Source organism: Odocoileus virginianus, chromosome 19 (assembly GCF_023699985.2).
Source record: "Odocoileus virginianus isolate 20LAN1187 ecotype Illinois chromosome 19, Ovbor_1.2, whole genome shotgun sequence".
Taxonomy (NCBI): Eukaryota; Metazoa; Chordata; class Mammalia; order Artiodactyla; family Cervidae; genus Odocoileus; species Odocoileus virginianus.
In genome coordinates, this window is record NC_069692.1 from 49,351,922 (window position 1) to 49,366,946 (window position 15,025).

Genomic DNA, 15,025 nt, shown 5'->3' on the forward strand with positions numbered 1-15,025 from the left:
CCCATAGATTGTAGCTCACCAGGCTCCTCTGTCCATGGGATTCTCCAGGCAAGAATACTGGAATGAGTTGCCGTTTCCTTCTCCTTACTTTGCTTACAAAGGTCCATATAGGCAAAGCTATGGTTTTTCTAGTAGTCATGCATGGATGTGAGAGCTGGACAATAAAAAAAAGGCTGAGCGCCGAAGAACTGATGCCTTCGAACTGCAGTGCTTCCCAGCACTGCAGACTCTTGACAGCAAGAAGATCAAACCAGTCCATCCTAAAGGAAATCAACCCTGAATATTCATTGGAAGGACTGATGCTGAAGCTGAAGCTCCTGTACTTTGGCCACTTGATGGGAAGAGCCAACTCACTGGAAAAGACTCTGATGCTGGGAAAGATTGAAGGCAGGAGAAGGGGACAACAGAGGATGAGATGATTGAATGACATCACCGACTCAATGGACATGAGTTTAAGCAAACTCTGGGAGACAGTGAAGGACAGGGAAGCCTGGGGTGCTTCAATCCAAGGGGTCTCAAAGAGTCAGACACGACCGAGTGACTGAACAACAACAAATACATGGAAACAGACTGCAAGTGAAAATATAACGGCCCTCTCAGTATATTTAATTGCAGTGTTATTAGAACAGCTATTGTAAGAGTTTTAAATATACAAATCATAGTACACCATTTTTGCCAAAATTCAAAGTTTATTCAAGTCAAACAGAAAAGAATGCATGGCACCAAAGGCTAGATGTTGTCAGTAGACACTCTTTAGGAAAAAAAAAAAAAAACTAAAGCTACCATCTTTGATATTCTGCCTGTGCCAAATACCTAGATCAGCGTTTTAAAATTAATTCAAGATTTAGATATTTCTGCATGAATAGCTAGAAGCAGTAATTTCAATATGAAAACCACATGTGTGGTTCTAAAAATCAAACAGCTGGTTTTATGCTTATTTCTTTTGAACTCTCTCATCCATCTACAGTCATAATCCTCATATAACTTTACAAACTTATCCCAGCTATTATTTCAAGTCAGTTGGTAACTGTTAAAACAGTTCTATTTCAAATAAATGAGCTCACAAATATTGATCTCAATTTCAGAGATATGCTTGATTGTTTGCATTTTTAACTGAAGTGATTTTTATGAGTTAATAAATTAGCAGTGTAGTACAGTGTTTAAAACTTCATGCCCAGGCTCTGCCTGCTTATGAACATTATGTAATTTCATCAAGATTTCATTTATTCATCTGAAAACTGAGAGTAATTCTACAACTATATCACTTAATACCTGGAAAAAGTATATCACAGGGCACTGAACACACTCAGTGTTCAAAAAAGTTTCTGCCATTATAATTATTTACACCACATATTCATAAATAACAATTAGTAAAAATTTACTATTGTGTTTATCTATTCAGCCTGAGACTGATAGCGACAACTGAAGAATGGAGAAGTGCCAAAGTATCCTGAAAATCTATGTTCATTGAAGCTTTGGTTCCTGTTTCAGCAACAAAGAAGCAGAGAGTTATATAGGCACAAGCATATGAGTTCAATCTTGAGGTTTCCCAAGATATTTGAGCCACTTGGAGGATAACAGTACTTAATTTCAATCTCACTTATTCAAAACGTTTGAAGAATTGACATTATATTTAGTTGGGTAAATGTTCTAGTTACTAAAGAATTGCCATTCCACCACTCTATTGAAATGTTTCTGACCAAGTTCAGCAAAAACTTGAAAGAAGAATCCTTTTCTTCCGGTGTCTAACTCAACCCTCTGTGACATTTTCAACAGCTGACCCCTCCCTCCTTGAAACCCTCCCTTCTCATCAGCCTCCCTCCCTCACCTTTGCTGGTATTTCCTTCTAAATCCCCTTCTCAGATCTTTTTTCTACCTGATTTCTTAATGGTGATATCTGTGGGCCTTCCTCTCCTCTCTGTCTATAATGTCTCCTTAGGTCATCTTACCAATTCTCTCTGCTTTAAGTAGTATCTGTCAGATAATGAGTCTAAAATTCACGGCTCCAGCCTAGCCGTCTCTGAACTTTGGACTGTGCATCCAGCCACCCACTCAGTAGTCCCTCTCAGACATCACACAGGCATCTGTGTATATCTCAACACCAAACTAAAGGCTTGCTTCTTGACCATGCTCTTCCTCATCTCTGTAATTCACCCTCATCAAGATGCTCCAACGAGAATCCTAAGCATTCTTCTGCCTTCCCTACTGCCATCTCACGCATCCCCATCCAACAAGTGGCATCAATGCTACTCCAAACACCGCTGAGAGCCACCCACTGCTCTCTACGCCTCTGCCGCTTGCCTGGCTCAGACTGCCCTGGCGTAGACCCCTCTGTAGCCTCCTCACAGTTCCCCTCCACTACAGGCTCCTGGCCAGGTTTGCTCTCTACAGAGCACTGGAGAGCATTCCTTAAAATCAAAGCTGTATCATGTCCCTGCCCATCTCAAGCCCTTTCACGGTTTCCCATCAAATTTGGAGGGCTTCCCTGGTGGGTAAAGAATCCACTTGCAATGCAGGAGATACAGCAGGAGCTGTGGGGTTGATCCATGGATGGGGAAGATCCCCTGGAGAAGGAATAGCAAGCCACTCTAGTATTCTTGCCTGGAGAATTCCATGGACAGCTCAAGGGGTCTCAAAAGAGTCAGACATGACTTAGCAACTAAATAGTAGCGGCCAAACTTGGGATGTAATCCAGAAGCCTTTCTATGGCCTAGAAAGAAGCCCCGAGTAAGCATCTCTCCAGCTGATGTCCTGTACCTCAAATTTCTTGACTTTTTCTAGCCTCAGGGCCTTTGCATGTGCTATTTCCTCATGCAGGAATGTGCTGGGTCCTGTTCATCCTGCATCTTTCAGTTTAAATATTACTATGCGGAACAGCCCCTTCCTGACCGATATATGCCCTGGCCCTGCTGTTCTCTAGCTCAGACTCTTCTGTCTGTACCCAAGTTTATTGCCCTCACTCAACTCTAAACTCCTTGAGGGCAGAGACTATGTGTCTTGTCCGTCACTGTATCTTGGTGCTGAGCATAGTACCTGGAAAAACAGGGACTCAATAGATAATTCTTTGAGTTCAAAAGTATTGGAAACTGCCAACTTGCAAATCTTGAGACACAGTGAATTACACTTAACATTTGAATCTCTAGTAAAAATAACTGAATATTTTATAATTATTAAGGCATTTCAGAATCTTACACTATTTCAATGGTCATTATACTATGCATCATTCCTTTTTGTATGTCTTTAATGTGTTTGCTATTGGGGGTTTCTATTGTCCCAGTCCTGATTAGAGATGTACTCCACTCAGCCAGGAAGATTTGAAGAAACTTTTTATCAAGGTCTCAAAATGAATCCTTGTACACTTAGACACACACACACACCCCTTTCCTAGATCTTAACCCTCTGCTGCAGGCAATTCCAAGGTCGACTCCAATACAGCTCTCAAGGGCACAACTTCCTCTGGGGTTGTCCTGGCCCTCTCCCCCAGCTCCTCCCCACTGTCCCCAGATGCCTGCTGGGGACGGTCCTCCGGCTACTCATTGCTGTCCTCCACCCACCTGTGGGGCCTTTCCTGGATCTTTCACTTCTGGGCTTCGTCGCCATCCAAAAGTCTCCGTCCTCATTGAAGCTTGCCTCTTTTCTCTGCTGTCCCCTCAGACCCCAGCCTGCTGACTATCAAGATACTTTTACAAATGCATCCTGGCCAATGTTATCATGGTATAATGTGTTACTCTTCCCACGTAAGATTTAAATTTTAATCTTCAATATAATGCTTTACCGATCAAGTGACTCTCCCGAATCACTTTTTTTCAAACTTGTACAGAGACAGCTTTTGATGCATTTTAAGAAAGATATGGAGATTACTGGTCACACACATGGTCTCGTTTTCTGAAGCAGAATTTCCTTTATATATGGTATTTTATTTAATACTCATGGTAAGTTGAGAGCCAGGCATGCTGGCTCTAAACATTAGCAGGGTGTAAAGCAAGAAATCTATATTACATGTCTAAATGTTTAAAAGTAAAAAATAAAGCTAATAAAACTGATGAGAAATGTGTGTTTTCTCCTTTCCTCTTAGCACATGTTTCATGAAGACTAAAAGCCAAGGTCACGTTTAAAACCGAACAGAGCAGGCTGCAAGGGATGCACTGGCCTCTGGCCTGGACCAAAGCTCCTCCTGCACTGTTCCCCATTCCTGCCTCCATGCCATTCACTTCATGACAAATAGATGGGGAAAATGTGGAAACAGGGTCAGAATTCCTTGTCTTGGGCTCCAAAATCACTGCGGACAGTGACTGCAGCCACAAAAGTAAAAGATGCTTGCTCCTTGGGAGAAAAGCTATGACAAAACTAGACAGTGTATTAAAAAGCAGAGACATCACTTTGCCGACAAAGATCTATATAGTCAAATCTATGCTTTCTCCAGTAGTCATGTATGGATGTTGAGGGTTGGACTATAAAAAGAGGCTGAGCCTGGAGAAGACTTTTGAGAGCCCCTTGGACTGCAAGGAGATCAAACATATCAGTCCTACAGGAAATCAATATTCATTGCAAGGACTGGTGCTGAAGTTGAAGCTCCAATACTTTGGCCACCTGATGCAAAGAGCTGACTCACTGGAAGAGACCCTGATGCTGGGAAAGATTGAGGGCAGGAGGGGACAATAGAGGATGAGATGGTTCAATGTCATCACTGACTCAATGGACGTGAGTTTGAGCAAGCTCTGGGAGAGACTGAAGGACAAGAAAGCCGGGTGTGCTGCAGTCCACGGGGTCACAAAGAGTTAGTGACAAACATGACTTAGCGATTAAACACCACCCTGGCTCCATCTGCACCATGAGGGGCTTCACTCACATGTGTGAGAGCTTGCCAGAAAGCTGACTTTTGTCTACAGCACCTGCAGATGCCTCTCCTTGACTGCCCCTTTGACTTAGGAATGTTCACAACAGTGGCTTAGTCTGTCTCCGGGAAGGGGTACCCAAGGAGGAGGTTGCCAGATTCTGCAAGATGACTGAAGGCCAGTTGGTCAGGGTATGCCGGGATCTTGGGTGCCTAGAGTCTGGTCTAAAAGCTCTGGCTTTGGGTAAGGGCAGGGTCCCTGATCTCTATGGACTCTTTCCCCTGAGAGTAGATGCACAGACAGAGCAAGGCCATGTCAGAGCCTTCTAAAATGTAGGGCCCAGAGAAGGAAATTTCTTGCCTGGCACAGACACGAAACTTTTAATGTCATCCAGAAGCTCCCTGGAGTTCAAGCCTAGGTCTGCTTAACTGGAAACCCTCTGCTGATACAGCATGACGGTTACTACCAGGATGTGAGCAGACCTATCACACCCCTATATGCTTCCTCCTGAGGTTTTAGCTCATCTCCATCAAGATTCTAGCCGGAGCCTTCACCGGTTCTTCCCAGCACTGCAGAGTACCAGCGTCACCACTGTACGTGTGCCCAACATAGGGCATCCTGGGCAGACACCACTTCTGGAGGCCAGGAACCCTCTCACATCATCCAGACTGCCCTGCCTGCAGTGGATTTCTCACTGCCCTAACAGCCGAGAGACAATGGCCGCCTGAAGGCTGGCCTGTGACCTCCACCGACATCCCTTGCTCTCACCATCCTTTGCCAACCAGAATATTTAAAGACTGGTTGGGTTTGGGGAACTCTAAAAAGCCACTATCCTTTAAACTTTCTTAATCCAGGTCTTGAAATTCCAGAAAGCAACTATCGAAACCAAGAATATTTGAACTAGGACATAGATTTTTTTTTAAATTCCTTTTTTAAAAAGTAATCCATATTTGTGTACAGACAGCACAAAGAAGACAGAAGGAACAATGGGAAATCTTAATCTTTCATCCCATCAACAGGATGAGGTCCTACTACGTGCCTGTGGGGATATAGCAGTGAGCCAAACAGTCCCTGGGTCACTCTGGTCAGGGAGATTGCAAGTAAACGAACTCTTCAGTCATCTTTGAGAAACAGACAGTAGGAAGCAAAGGAACACACAATATGTAGACAAAATGACAGAATGGAACCTTGCTGGATAAGATGGTCAAGGACCGCATCAAAGGAAACCAAAGCAAATCTTCCTACAATGGAACATGAAAATTTTACTGTTGTTGTCATTGTTCAGTCGCTGAGGCGTGTCTGACTCTTTGCGACCCCGTGGACTGCAGCACAGCAGGCTTCCCTGTCCTTCACCATCTCCCAGAGTTTGCTCAAACTCATGTCCATCGAGTCAGCGATGCCATCCAACCATCTCATCCTCTGCTGCCCCCTTCTCCTTTTGCTTTTATTCTTTCCCGGCATCAGGGTCTTTTCCAGTGAGTCAGCCCTTCACACATGGTGGCCAAAGTATTGGAGCTTCAACATTAGTCCTTCCAGTGAATATTCAGGGTTGTTTTCCTTCAGGGTTGATTGATTTGTTCTTCTTGCAGCTCAAGGGACTCTCAAGAGTCTTCCATAGCACCACAATTCCAATTTTACTATTTTGCCATCTAACAGTTAACAATGCTTGTTTTACATCTCTGAAATTTGGCTTTAGCTAAAGGCTTAAAGCATTAGATCTAACACCAAAATAGAAAATAATACCGCAAAGCCAAGTGAAAGAAAAAAAAAAAAAACAAGAGGAGAAAATAGAAAGGGAACACTCATTTGTTTTACATAGGCTGCTAAATGAGCAACAAAGTATTTTGACATAAAAAAGCAGGCTTGGGACTTGCCTTGCAGTCCACTGGTTAAGGGAACTTCCTGCAGGAGGCTTGGGTTCAATCTCTGCCTTCTGCCCATACTTGTGGAGCAGCCAAAAAAAAAAAAAAACAAAGAAACCATGACTGGATTTTTGAAATGACTGAGAGAACCTCTGTTTTCAGAGCATTCATTACAAAAAGAAATGCCGTGTGAGTGGGGAGTGGGTTGATTTTTATTTATTTATTTATTTTTTTTTGTGGGTTGATTTGTAAATCAAACCTTCTTGACTATCCTCCAATGTGCCTATACATAACTCCACCAAGGAAATCTGGCCATACTGTTATGAAGAGACACATCTTGTAAATAAGCAAAAGCAACAGGTGTTACACATTTGTTCTTTACCAATCTTTAGACTCTATCTTTAGTGAAGCTAGAGTCTATAACCTATTGTAGAAAATTGGCTGGAAAGTCATGTCTATACAGTTAAAATTCCAAGTCCACAATAGCACACACACATACACACAAAAAATCCTCAAGAGCTTAGGACTCATTCTAGCTTATTTCATAATTTTGCCATCGACTGTAGTCATGAAATTGAAGTAAGTTTCCAGAGTGTAGTCATGAAATTGAAGTGAGTTTGAAGAGTGTAGTCATGAAGTTGAAATAAGTTTGCAGAGGTCTTTTGCAATTCTGGCAACATTTCTGCCCTTCTTACATTTGACGGAAACCTCTTGACATTGTTAATTACAAGCATCATCTTTAACCTAGGAATTCAAGTAAGAAATTTCAAAATCATCTTGAATTCATTCTTCATCCCTCATATCAAATCTCTATCAAAGTCTATAAAGTCTACTTTCGAGACATTTTTTGAATGCATACCAACTTCCCCATCCTCCCAACAGCTGCTTTAGTTCACATCCTCACCATTTTGATTCTGGAAAAGTGTGATAGGCTTCAGTAATCTCCTCTCTTCCAGTCCTTTTCTCCGAAGCTCCATCACCCTACTGCCCAAGACTTCTATTTCTAAAGCAAAGACCTGGCTTTTGTGCTTTGCCATCTGAGGGTCTCCTAGTGCTTTCCACGCCTACTCCTCAGGGAGGCAGGCGCTCAGGGCTGTGTTACAGCTGGGCTTCAGCTCATCTGACCAGGCTCCATGTCCTGCTACTTCCTTCCAACACACTCTATTCCATCAAACTATTTCCAGTTCCCAAAATGTTCTGGGCTTTCAAACATGCTGGAACGTTCTTCCAAGTCTTTCTCCACCTACTCTGCCCTCCACATGTATTTCACGCTCGACGTCCTCTCTGAAGTCTGCAAGTTCCATCCTGGAGCTCATTACCTTGCGATCCACCAGCACTCGGGACCCAGCCCCAATTCAGCTGGGGCTACACTCCTTTGTGGTATTCTGTCTCCTCTCTGTACTGAATACCTTGAAGAAAATAGATTGCATCTGATATCTGCATTTTGTTTCAACTTGGCATTTAATAGATCCTCATTTGATAAGTTTGTAGGATGAATATAGTCTAAGGCAATACATGTGGGCTAAAACTAAACAAATGAAAGGTTGAAATCAAGTAATAAATATATCCATATAGAGATTTAACAATTACAGCAATATATGGATAAAGTGAACAGTTACAGAGAAGTAAAGAAAAAACTACTAAAAAGAAGGCTTAGTGAACATAATTTCACTTATAAACCAGTGAGATTTTATAATTTCAGTGAGACAAAAAGAATACTTTAAACTTGTCTTCTTCTTTAACTGAAAACATACTCCTTGGTTCTTAATATTTATATTTCTTAAAGCTGATCAACTCTATCACATTTTTTCAAAGTTCTGTGATTTCTCCGGTCACTTCAAAACTAGTGCCAACTTCTCAGGGGATCTCCAGGCCTAGGTTACACTTCAGCAGGTTTAAGCAACTCTCTCCACCCTCAACAACTGTTTCTTTTATTGACTCACTTCTCTGAACGACAGTTGTCGCCATCAACTTTCTAGATACTATTCTCAATTTGACTGTCATAACCAATCTGGATTTTGTCAGGTTTTAATTCTCTAGCTCTGCTTGAAACAGGTATTTATGTATCAGTGACCCAATGTCACTTCAAATTTTAAATAAATATATTAATGTTTGGGGGGACTTTCCAGGTGATACAGTGGTGAAGAATCCACCTGTCAATGCAGGAGATGCAAGAAATGCGGGTTGGATCCCTGGTTGGGGAAGATCCCCTGGAGCAGGAAATGGGAACCCACCCCAGTATTCTTGTCAGGAGAGTTCCACAGACAGGAGAGCTTGGGGGACTACATCCATAGGGTCGCCAAGAGTCAGACATGACTAGCAACTGAGCACATGATGGTTTTGCCTAATCTATCAACTTTTCTTGATGTTTCCATTTGGAAGCCTCTACCAACTTTCTAATCAACTACTCTCGCATTTCAAGATCATCTTTGACTTCTCCCAGAGAGAGATCAGAGAAGCTTTGGGCCTCCCGAGGCTTGCGTGGATAAGGCAGGCCTGGTGTTCCCCTTTGCTCTTTTTTTTAGTATCACTGTCGCATCTGCCATCTTTGTATCATTCCAAACGCAGTGTGCGGCTTCCTCACCTGGCTATCTCACTCACGGCCTGCAGAGTCACGCCCGTGGGCCCCTGGCCTCTCGGCCCTCCTCCTGGGTCTCCCCTGGGCAGGGACTCTCTGCTCTCATCTCAGGTTTCACTCCAGCTTGGATTCTCCATCTTACCAGGCAGATGACGCCGGCCCCGCCTCTACGCCTCCACGGATGCCTTTCCTTCTGACTGGAATGTCCTCTGCTCTGTTCTGCTAAGCCTCCTTATTCTCCGCCGCTTTAACATATACTCCTCAACGAGGCCCACTCCGAATATTTTTTTTCCAGCATCCTCTTCAAAAGTTCTATACTAGCATCTTGCTAGCTCTATTTAGTTTCTACTCCTGCTAATTTTTCATTCTTCCCTTGAATTTGTACCTATGATCCCAACTGGCCATACAACCATGGCTTCTATCTCCTTATCTTCTCCTGCCTTTAAGACGTCCATTCTGTGTACCCCTCAGGCTTTTCTGTCTGCTGGGGAAATAAATGAACTAAAATTGCAGCAGGAAAAATTAAACTGAAGGACCTGAAAGTAGATGGGAATTTTCCATTTCTGAAGACTACCAGGGGCTTCCATGTGTCTTAGGTGGTTTGCTTCCATGACGGTGATTCAGGCACAGAGATATTGTCCCAACTGTGAGAGTCATCACACTGGGTTTTCTGTCCCCTTTGGTTCTTTTTCTGACCTTTTCTCACCAGGTTCAGGCTCTCTCCCGGCTCCATGGTCCACCTTCTCCCTCCTTTCTCAGGAGACCCCGCTTAGATTTCTGGCCACTTTTCACAAAAGCACCTACCTGTTAACTTTCTCCATTTTCTATCCCCCCAGGGAGAGAATGAACTTTCCACCCCTGAGGATCACTGCCCTCTTTCCCACTCAGAAGAGAGATATTCCCGAGGAAGGGACTTTTAGGGATGTTTCGTAGCATCTGGGGACCTAAACATCTCCCTTCCGGCTCTGCATGCACCTATCAAAGATCTCTACTTAGGTCCAACCGTTTTCTCCCTACGGACCAGAAGGAGATGCTGAAAGACTCACTCAGTTAAGAGGTTATTTAAATCCCTTAAAGAACGACAGCGGCGCTCGTTTGGGGCAGAAGAAGCAATTTTGGTCGGCCCCTGTTGTTTTTTGTAAGGATGGGTGGGAAGGGGGCTGATGAAGAGGGTCTATCTCCATTATTGGGCAGATTTAAAATCCTTTCCCGCCTACGAACCACCCTCCCATCTGGTGGCTCCGCAGCCTTCTCCTTCAGGCCAAAGAGGGAACCAGGTAGTCTTGGGATGGGGGTGGCGGGGGAAGGTGGGTGTGAGCGGGGATGGAGGCACCGCAATGTTTTCCTTTAAGCTCCCAGTTCCCAGCCTCAGAGGACTCGCCGGTGGAATCCCGGGATGGCGCCCTTAACACTCCAGGCATCTGCAGGATGCGGGGTCTCCCGCAGCCCGCTGTCCCCTGCGGCTGGGTTCCGGAACCCGGCTCCTTGCATCCTCCGGCGGTCCGCGTCTCGGTGCCTCCGGGGCTGCCGCATCCCGGGCCCGTCCCCCCGCTGGTCGGCCCACCGACTCCCCTGGCCGTAACCCTCTCGGGGCAGCTTTCGCTTCCAAGCCGCGCGCTCCGGATGAGCTGGGCTGCCCGCGGCCGCGGCCGGCTGGGTTCCGAGCCAACAAACTTCTCTCCGACTCCGCAGCGCGCGGGCGGCCAGCCGGAGCCGCGCGCTGCGGGGCCATCGAGGCGCCGGGCCGGCGCTCCGGGACGAGCGGGCCGGGGAGCCCAGCCCCGGGACCCCCCGGCGGCGCCGCAGCCCTGAGAGCCGCGCTCGGAGAAGCAGCCGCTGGGCCGGCGCCGCAGCCCCGCGCCCCCCAGTGTACGCCCCTTCACTGTCTCCTCGCTTTCTGGGCGGGGGACGTCTCTAGACAGAGATTAAAAAAATAAGCTCTAACGGCACGGGTTTCTTTTGAGTGGATTTGTTTTCTGCGTTTCACCCCGGATTTTTTTTTTTTTTTTTTTCCTTCTGTATTCGGTGTCCTGACTGCATCAGCAGGGCTCTCAGCTCGGCTCCACAGACACACAGATCCGGCAGAAGCACCTAGAACTAAGTGTAAAGCCCGCAGCCTGCAGGGCGGGCACACACGAACACGACCCACCAGCATCTACGCCGCGCGCTCGGGCGGCCCCGTCGTGCCCACAGGGCGGCCTCCCGGGCTACAGCTACCTACGGGAATGCGAAATGGCAGGTGTGCGCTCCGCACGCACCCAGACCCGAGCGGGGCCCCGCGTCCAGATTCTCCGGGGAAACTGGTGCAGGCAGGCGGAGACGCAGAACCGCGAGCGAGGCCGGGGAGCGTGCGCGCGGGGGAGCTGGCGGGCGCGGGGTCGCGGCGCCGCGCACTTACCTTGGCCGCGTGCGGGGCTCGCCGGCCGGCGGGCGGGCGGGCGCGCGGCTGAGCACCGCGGCACGGAGCGCCCTGCGAGTGGGGCCGGGGCGCGCGCCGCTGCCCTTATTAGTCTCTCCCCGGGTGACCCTCCCACTCGGCGAGGACGAGGACTCCGCAAGACGGGACTCCGCCAACTCGGGCCCGGGTTTTCCTTAATTACAGCTACGTCGCCCCAGAGCCTTGCAGGTTTCCGCTTCATCCGCTGTTTCCCATCACGTAGAAACGGCTGGTTACAAAGGCTTCGAGTTTCTCACTTTGTGATGGTGAAGTGTGTGGTATGCGGCGGACATTCGAAGGTAGATTACTGGTTTTTTAACACGTGGGCTGTGGAGGGACATCATTTCTGTTTCATTTTGTGCTGTTATATCAGTTTAGATAAAGTTAATCAGTGTTCCGATCATGCTTGGATGTACAGAGTTGTGTGGTTTTGTCTCAGACTCCACAGAAGTATTTTGTGATTTTAAATATTGTATCTTTCTATGGATTGGCGCTACAAATCCTGGACTCTTTGGGGCCCCTTATAACATGTGATGGTGACATTTTTTAGCATATTCTGTGTCCGGGCATGTATGTAGAGTATGTATATTGTAGGTATACATATGTATTGTATATACATATATGTGTATTTGAAAGAAAAGTGAAAACACTATAGAATTCAGATAAGTCAGGCACTAGAAAACAGATAAATTGGTTTAATGTTCAGTATTGCCATAGTTGACAAAATAAATTGTAGTATTGATCCATAATCGTGAAAATCGTTAAAGTTAAAAGTTATTTTAAAACCATAGCAATAGGCTTTGTAAATGTCTGGGTTCACAGGTCAGGAAATAAAATCAGGCTGGGGAAAAAAAAATAAACGTTAAAAAAAATTTTAGAAGATAGCTTTTTTTGCATTTCATTGAAGTGCAACTATGAAGAGTCAGCTAGTAGTTTTTAAACCTGTCTCTCATCCTGATCAAAACTCATGCTGCAAGTTTTAGTCTGGCATCCCTGATGATGCAAACCATGTTTATATGTCAGAACTTGAAAGCTCCTGATGTTTTGCTTTCCTGTGATTTTCATCACTGGCTTCTGGTTCACTGTGGAAAGAGGCCAAGGAAGGAGGCTGTTGAATGAGTCACACTACTCAGATGGCCATCTGAAAACGCAGGATTCCCAGACCTGCCTCAGACTTGTGGTGACCTGTCTGTAAGTTTTTAAATAGTATTACCCTTTTTTGACTTTTTTTCCCCCTCTCAAAGCAATTGTCCTTTACCTTTTAATTGAAATAAAAGCATCCAGGTTTTATTTCTCCCATGGACTATTAACTTTACATTTACATTTAATTAGTACTATTTTTAAAATAAGGCTTTAAGACTACTTAACAGGAAGCTTGAAATTTTGCCTCTGATTTGTTCTTTAATACAAGTAAATCATCCTCATGTTAGCATTATTTTCATAAATATTTTAATAATTGTATAACCTTTAAGAGGTTTTAAACCTAGCCAAACTTACATTTTTGTTTCTATCTTGAATTTCTCATTTTCCTACTCAAAGTATTGAACTGAGTTTGGAAGAAAGTGAAAAATAAATACAATTAAAAATGATTATCTGTTGCTTTCTTTGTCGCTAGATATGCCAGCATCCCCAGGTTAATAAATCCTCCTGGGTTATTTTTTCAGGCAATTATTTGACTCTGGGCTGCATTTTGTGATCACAAACTATCATATCCCTAGGTCTATGTCCTTTATCCAATTCTTTTCACTGAATTTTAAAGTGACTTCAAGTCAAAAGATCCCTTAACCAGGCACCTTTTATTTATCTAACCCCAATATAGTTATAAACGATCGGTTTTCCCATTTGCTTCTGAAGATACTGCTGGTAAAGGAACATCTGAAAATAATAGGAGAATCTGACAGCACTTTGCATTCCGGCAAACAGCTTGTGGGGCTTCTAACACCCAGTTTAGCTGTATGCATGTGTGACAAAAATTTTTTAAAGATTTCAAAAACAAACTGTTTTCAACAGTTGTGGCCCATGGGAGACACTTTTAACCAGTATTTTTATGCCTTAAGAGGGCTAAATTCATTTGAAATGCATTTTTTAAAAAGTTCCATATTTTTAATTCCCCGCCTACATAAATTAAACAATTCAAATTAATACTGAACTACATTTTGATGATTGCCCCATAATAAATGTAAAGATTGTGTGTTTTCTAAGCCTTGCTTATCAGTCACTTCTGTTTTCTCATGGCTATTTCTTTTTCCTTTTTTTCGTTTCTGTGTACTTCTATACTCCCAACCATGTTGCTTTGCTTTTTCCCTTTTGTAATTTCTTTCACTTTCCTCCCCTTTCATGGTTTCCATTTTCCGAGAAGAATTTCAGTTTTGCCCCCAGCTAACTTCTTAGTTCCCACACCATAAGCGTGCTCATTTTCTGTTGAATGGAGTGCCCCAACCATACATGACTCCCCTACCGACCCCATGGAATTCTTCAATGCGTCCGTAGAGGAGGGACAGACGTCACTGTCAGCTGTAATTACCAACTCTGACTTGTCACCAAGAGTCTGTACTTCCCTTTCTATTCCTTTTAAAGCCAGTACTATGTATGATATTCCTATCATACAAATAAGGGTGAAAAGAAAATTGTTGGATTAGTTCAAAATTTTTAGTAACCAGCAAAAGATAGGGCATTTAAAATTTTTTCATTGCTATTTTTATCATTGTTTCAGAAAATGTCCTCATAGAGAAAATAATATTCCACTGGTGGTTGCTATGTTTGCTTCCGTTCCTGGAAGATGTTTAGCTCCTGACATTGACTCAGCTTAGAAATGAGAGGAAGAGGTGATCACAGGTCTGACTTTCACTTAGTTTATTAGACCCTCTTCCTAGGGATCGGTGACGCTGAAAGGAAATATGCTAAAAGACAAATGCCTGACTGGGGAAAATGTTTATTAATACACACCCGGCTCCCAAAACTATTTTTTTTTTAAAGAGAGAGAGAGAGAGATCCTGATAAAAAATAGGCAAAAAAGAAAATTATGACAAGACAACTCACAGAGGAAATACAAATGGTCAGTGAACACATGAAAAATTATTCAACTAAATTACTATGCAAAAGAAATGCACATCGATAAAGGAGTGATTTTTGCTCCCCTCGTTTTGACAGGATTAATATTCTCAACACCAAAAGAAGGGACACAATATAGTTGCCCTTTCAAAAGGGCAAATTAGCCACGTGTATTAAATGCTTTAAAAAATGTACTTCGACTCTGCCTCACAAACCCTTCTGAAACAGTAGCTGTAGTTACCTCTCAGTTAGGACTGTGGGA

At 44.2% G+C, this 15,025-nt stretch overlaps 1 protein-coding gene across 1 annotated transcript in view; it reads right to left on the reverse strand.

Annotated features, from left to right (window-relative positions):
* Positions 1–11,949, reverse strand: part of COL19A1 (collagen type XIX alpha 1 chain) — a 424,857-nt gene extending 412,908 nt beyond the window's left edge. The window contains exon 1 of the mRNA XM_070450224.1: positions 11,674–11,949. The gene's annotated coding sequence lies outside the window, so the exon portion shown is untranslated. The remainder of the gene's footprint in view (positions 1–11,673) is intronic.
* Between the last annotated feature and the right edge of the window lie 3,076 nt (positions 11,950–15,025).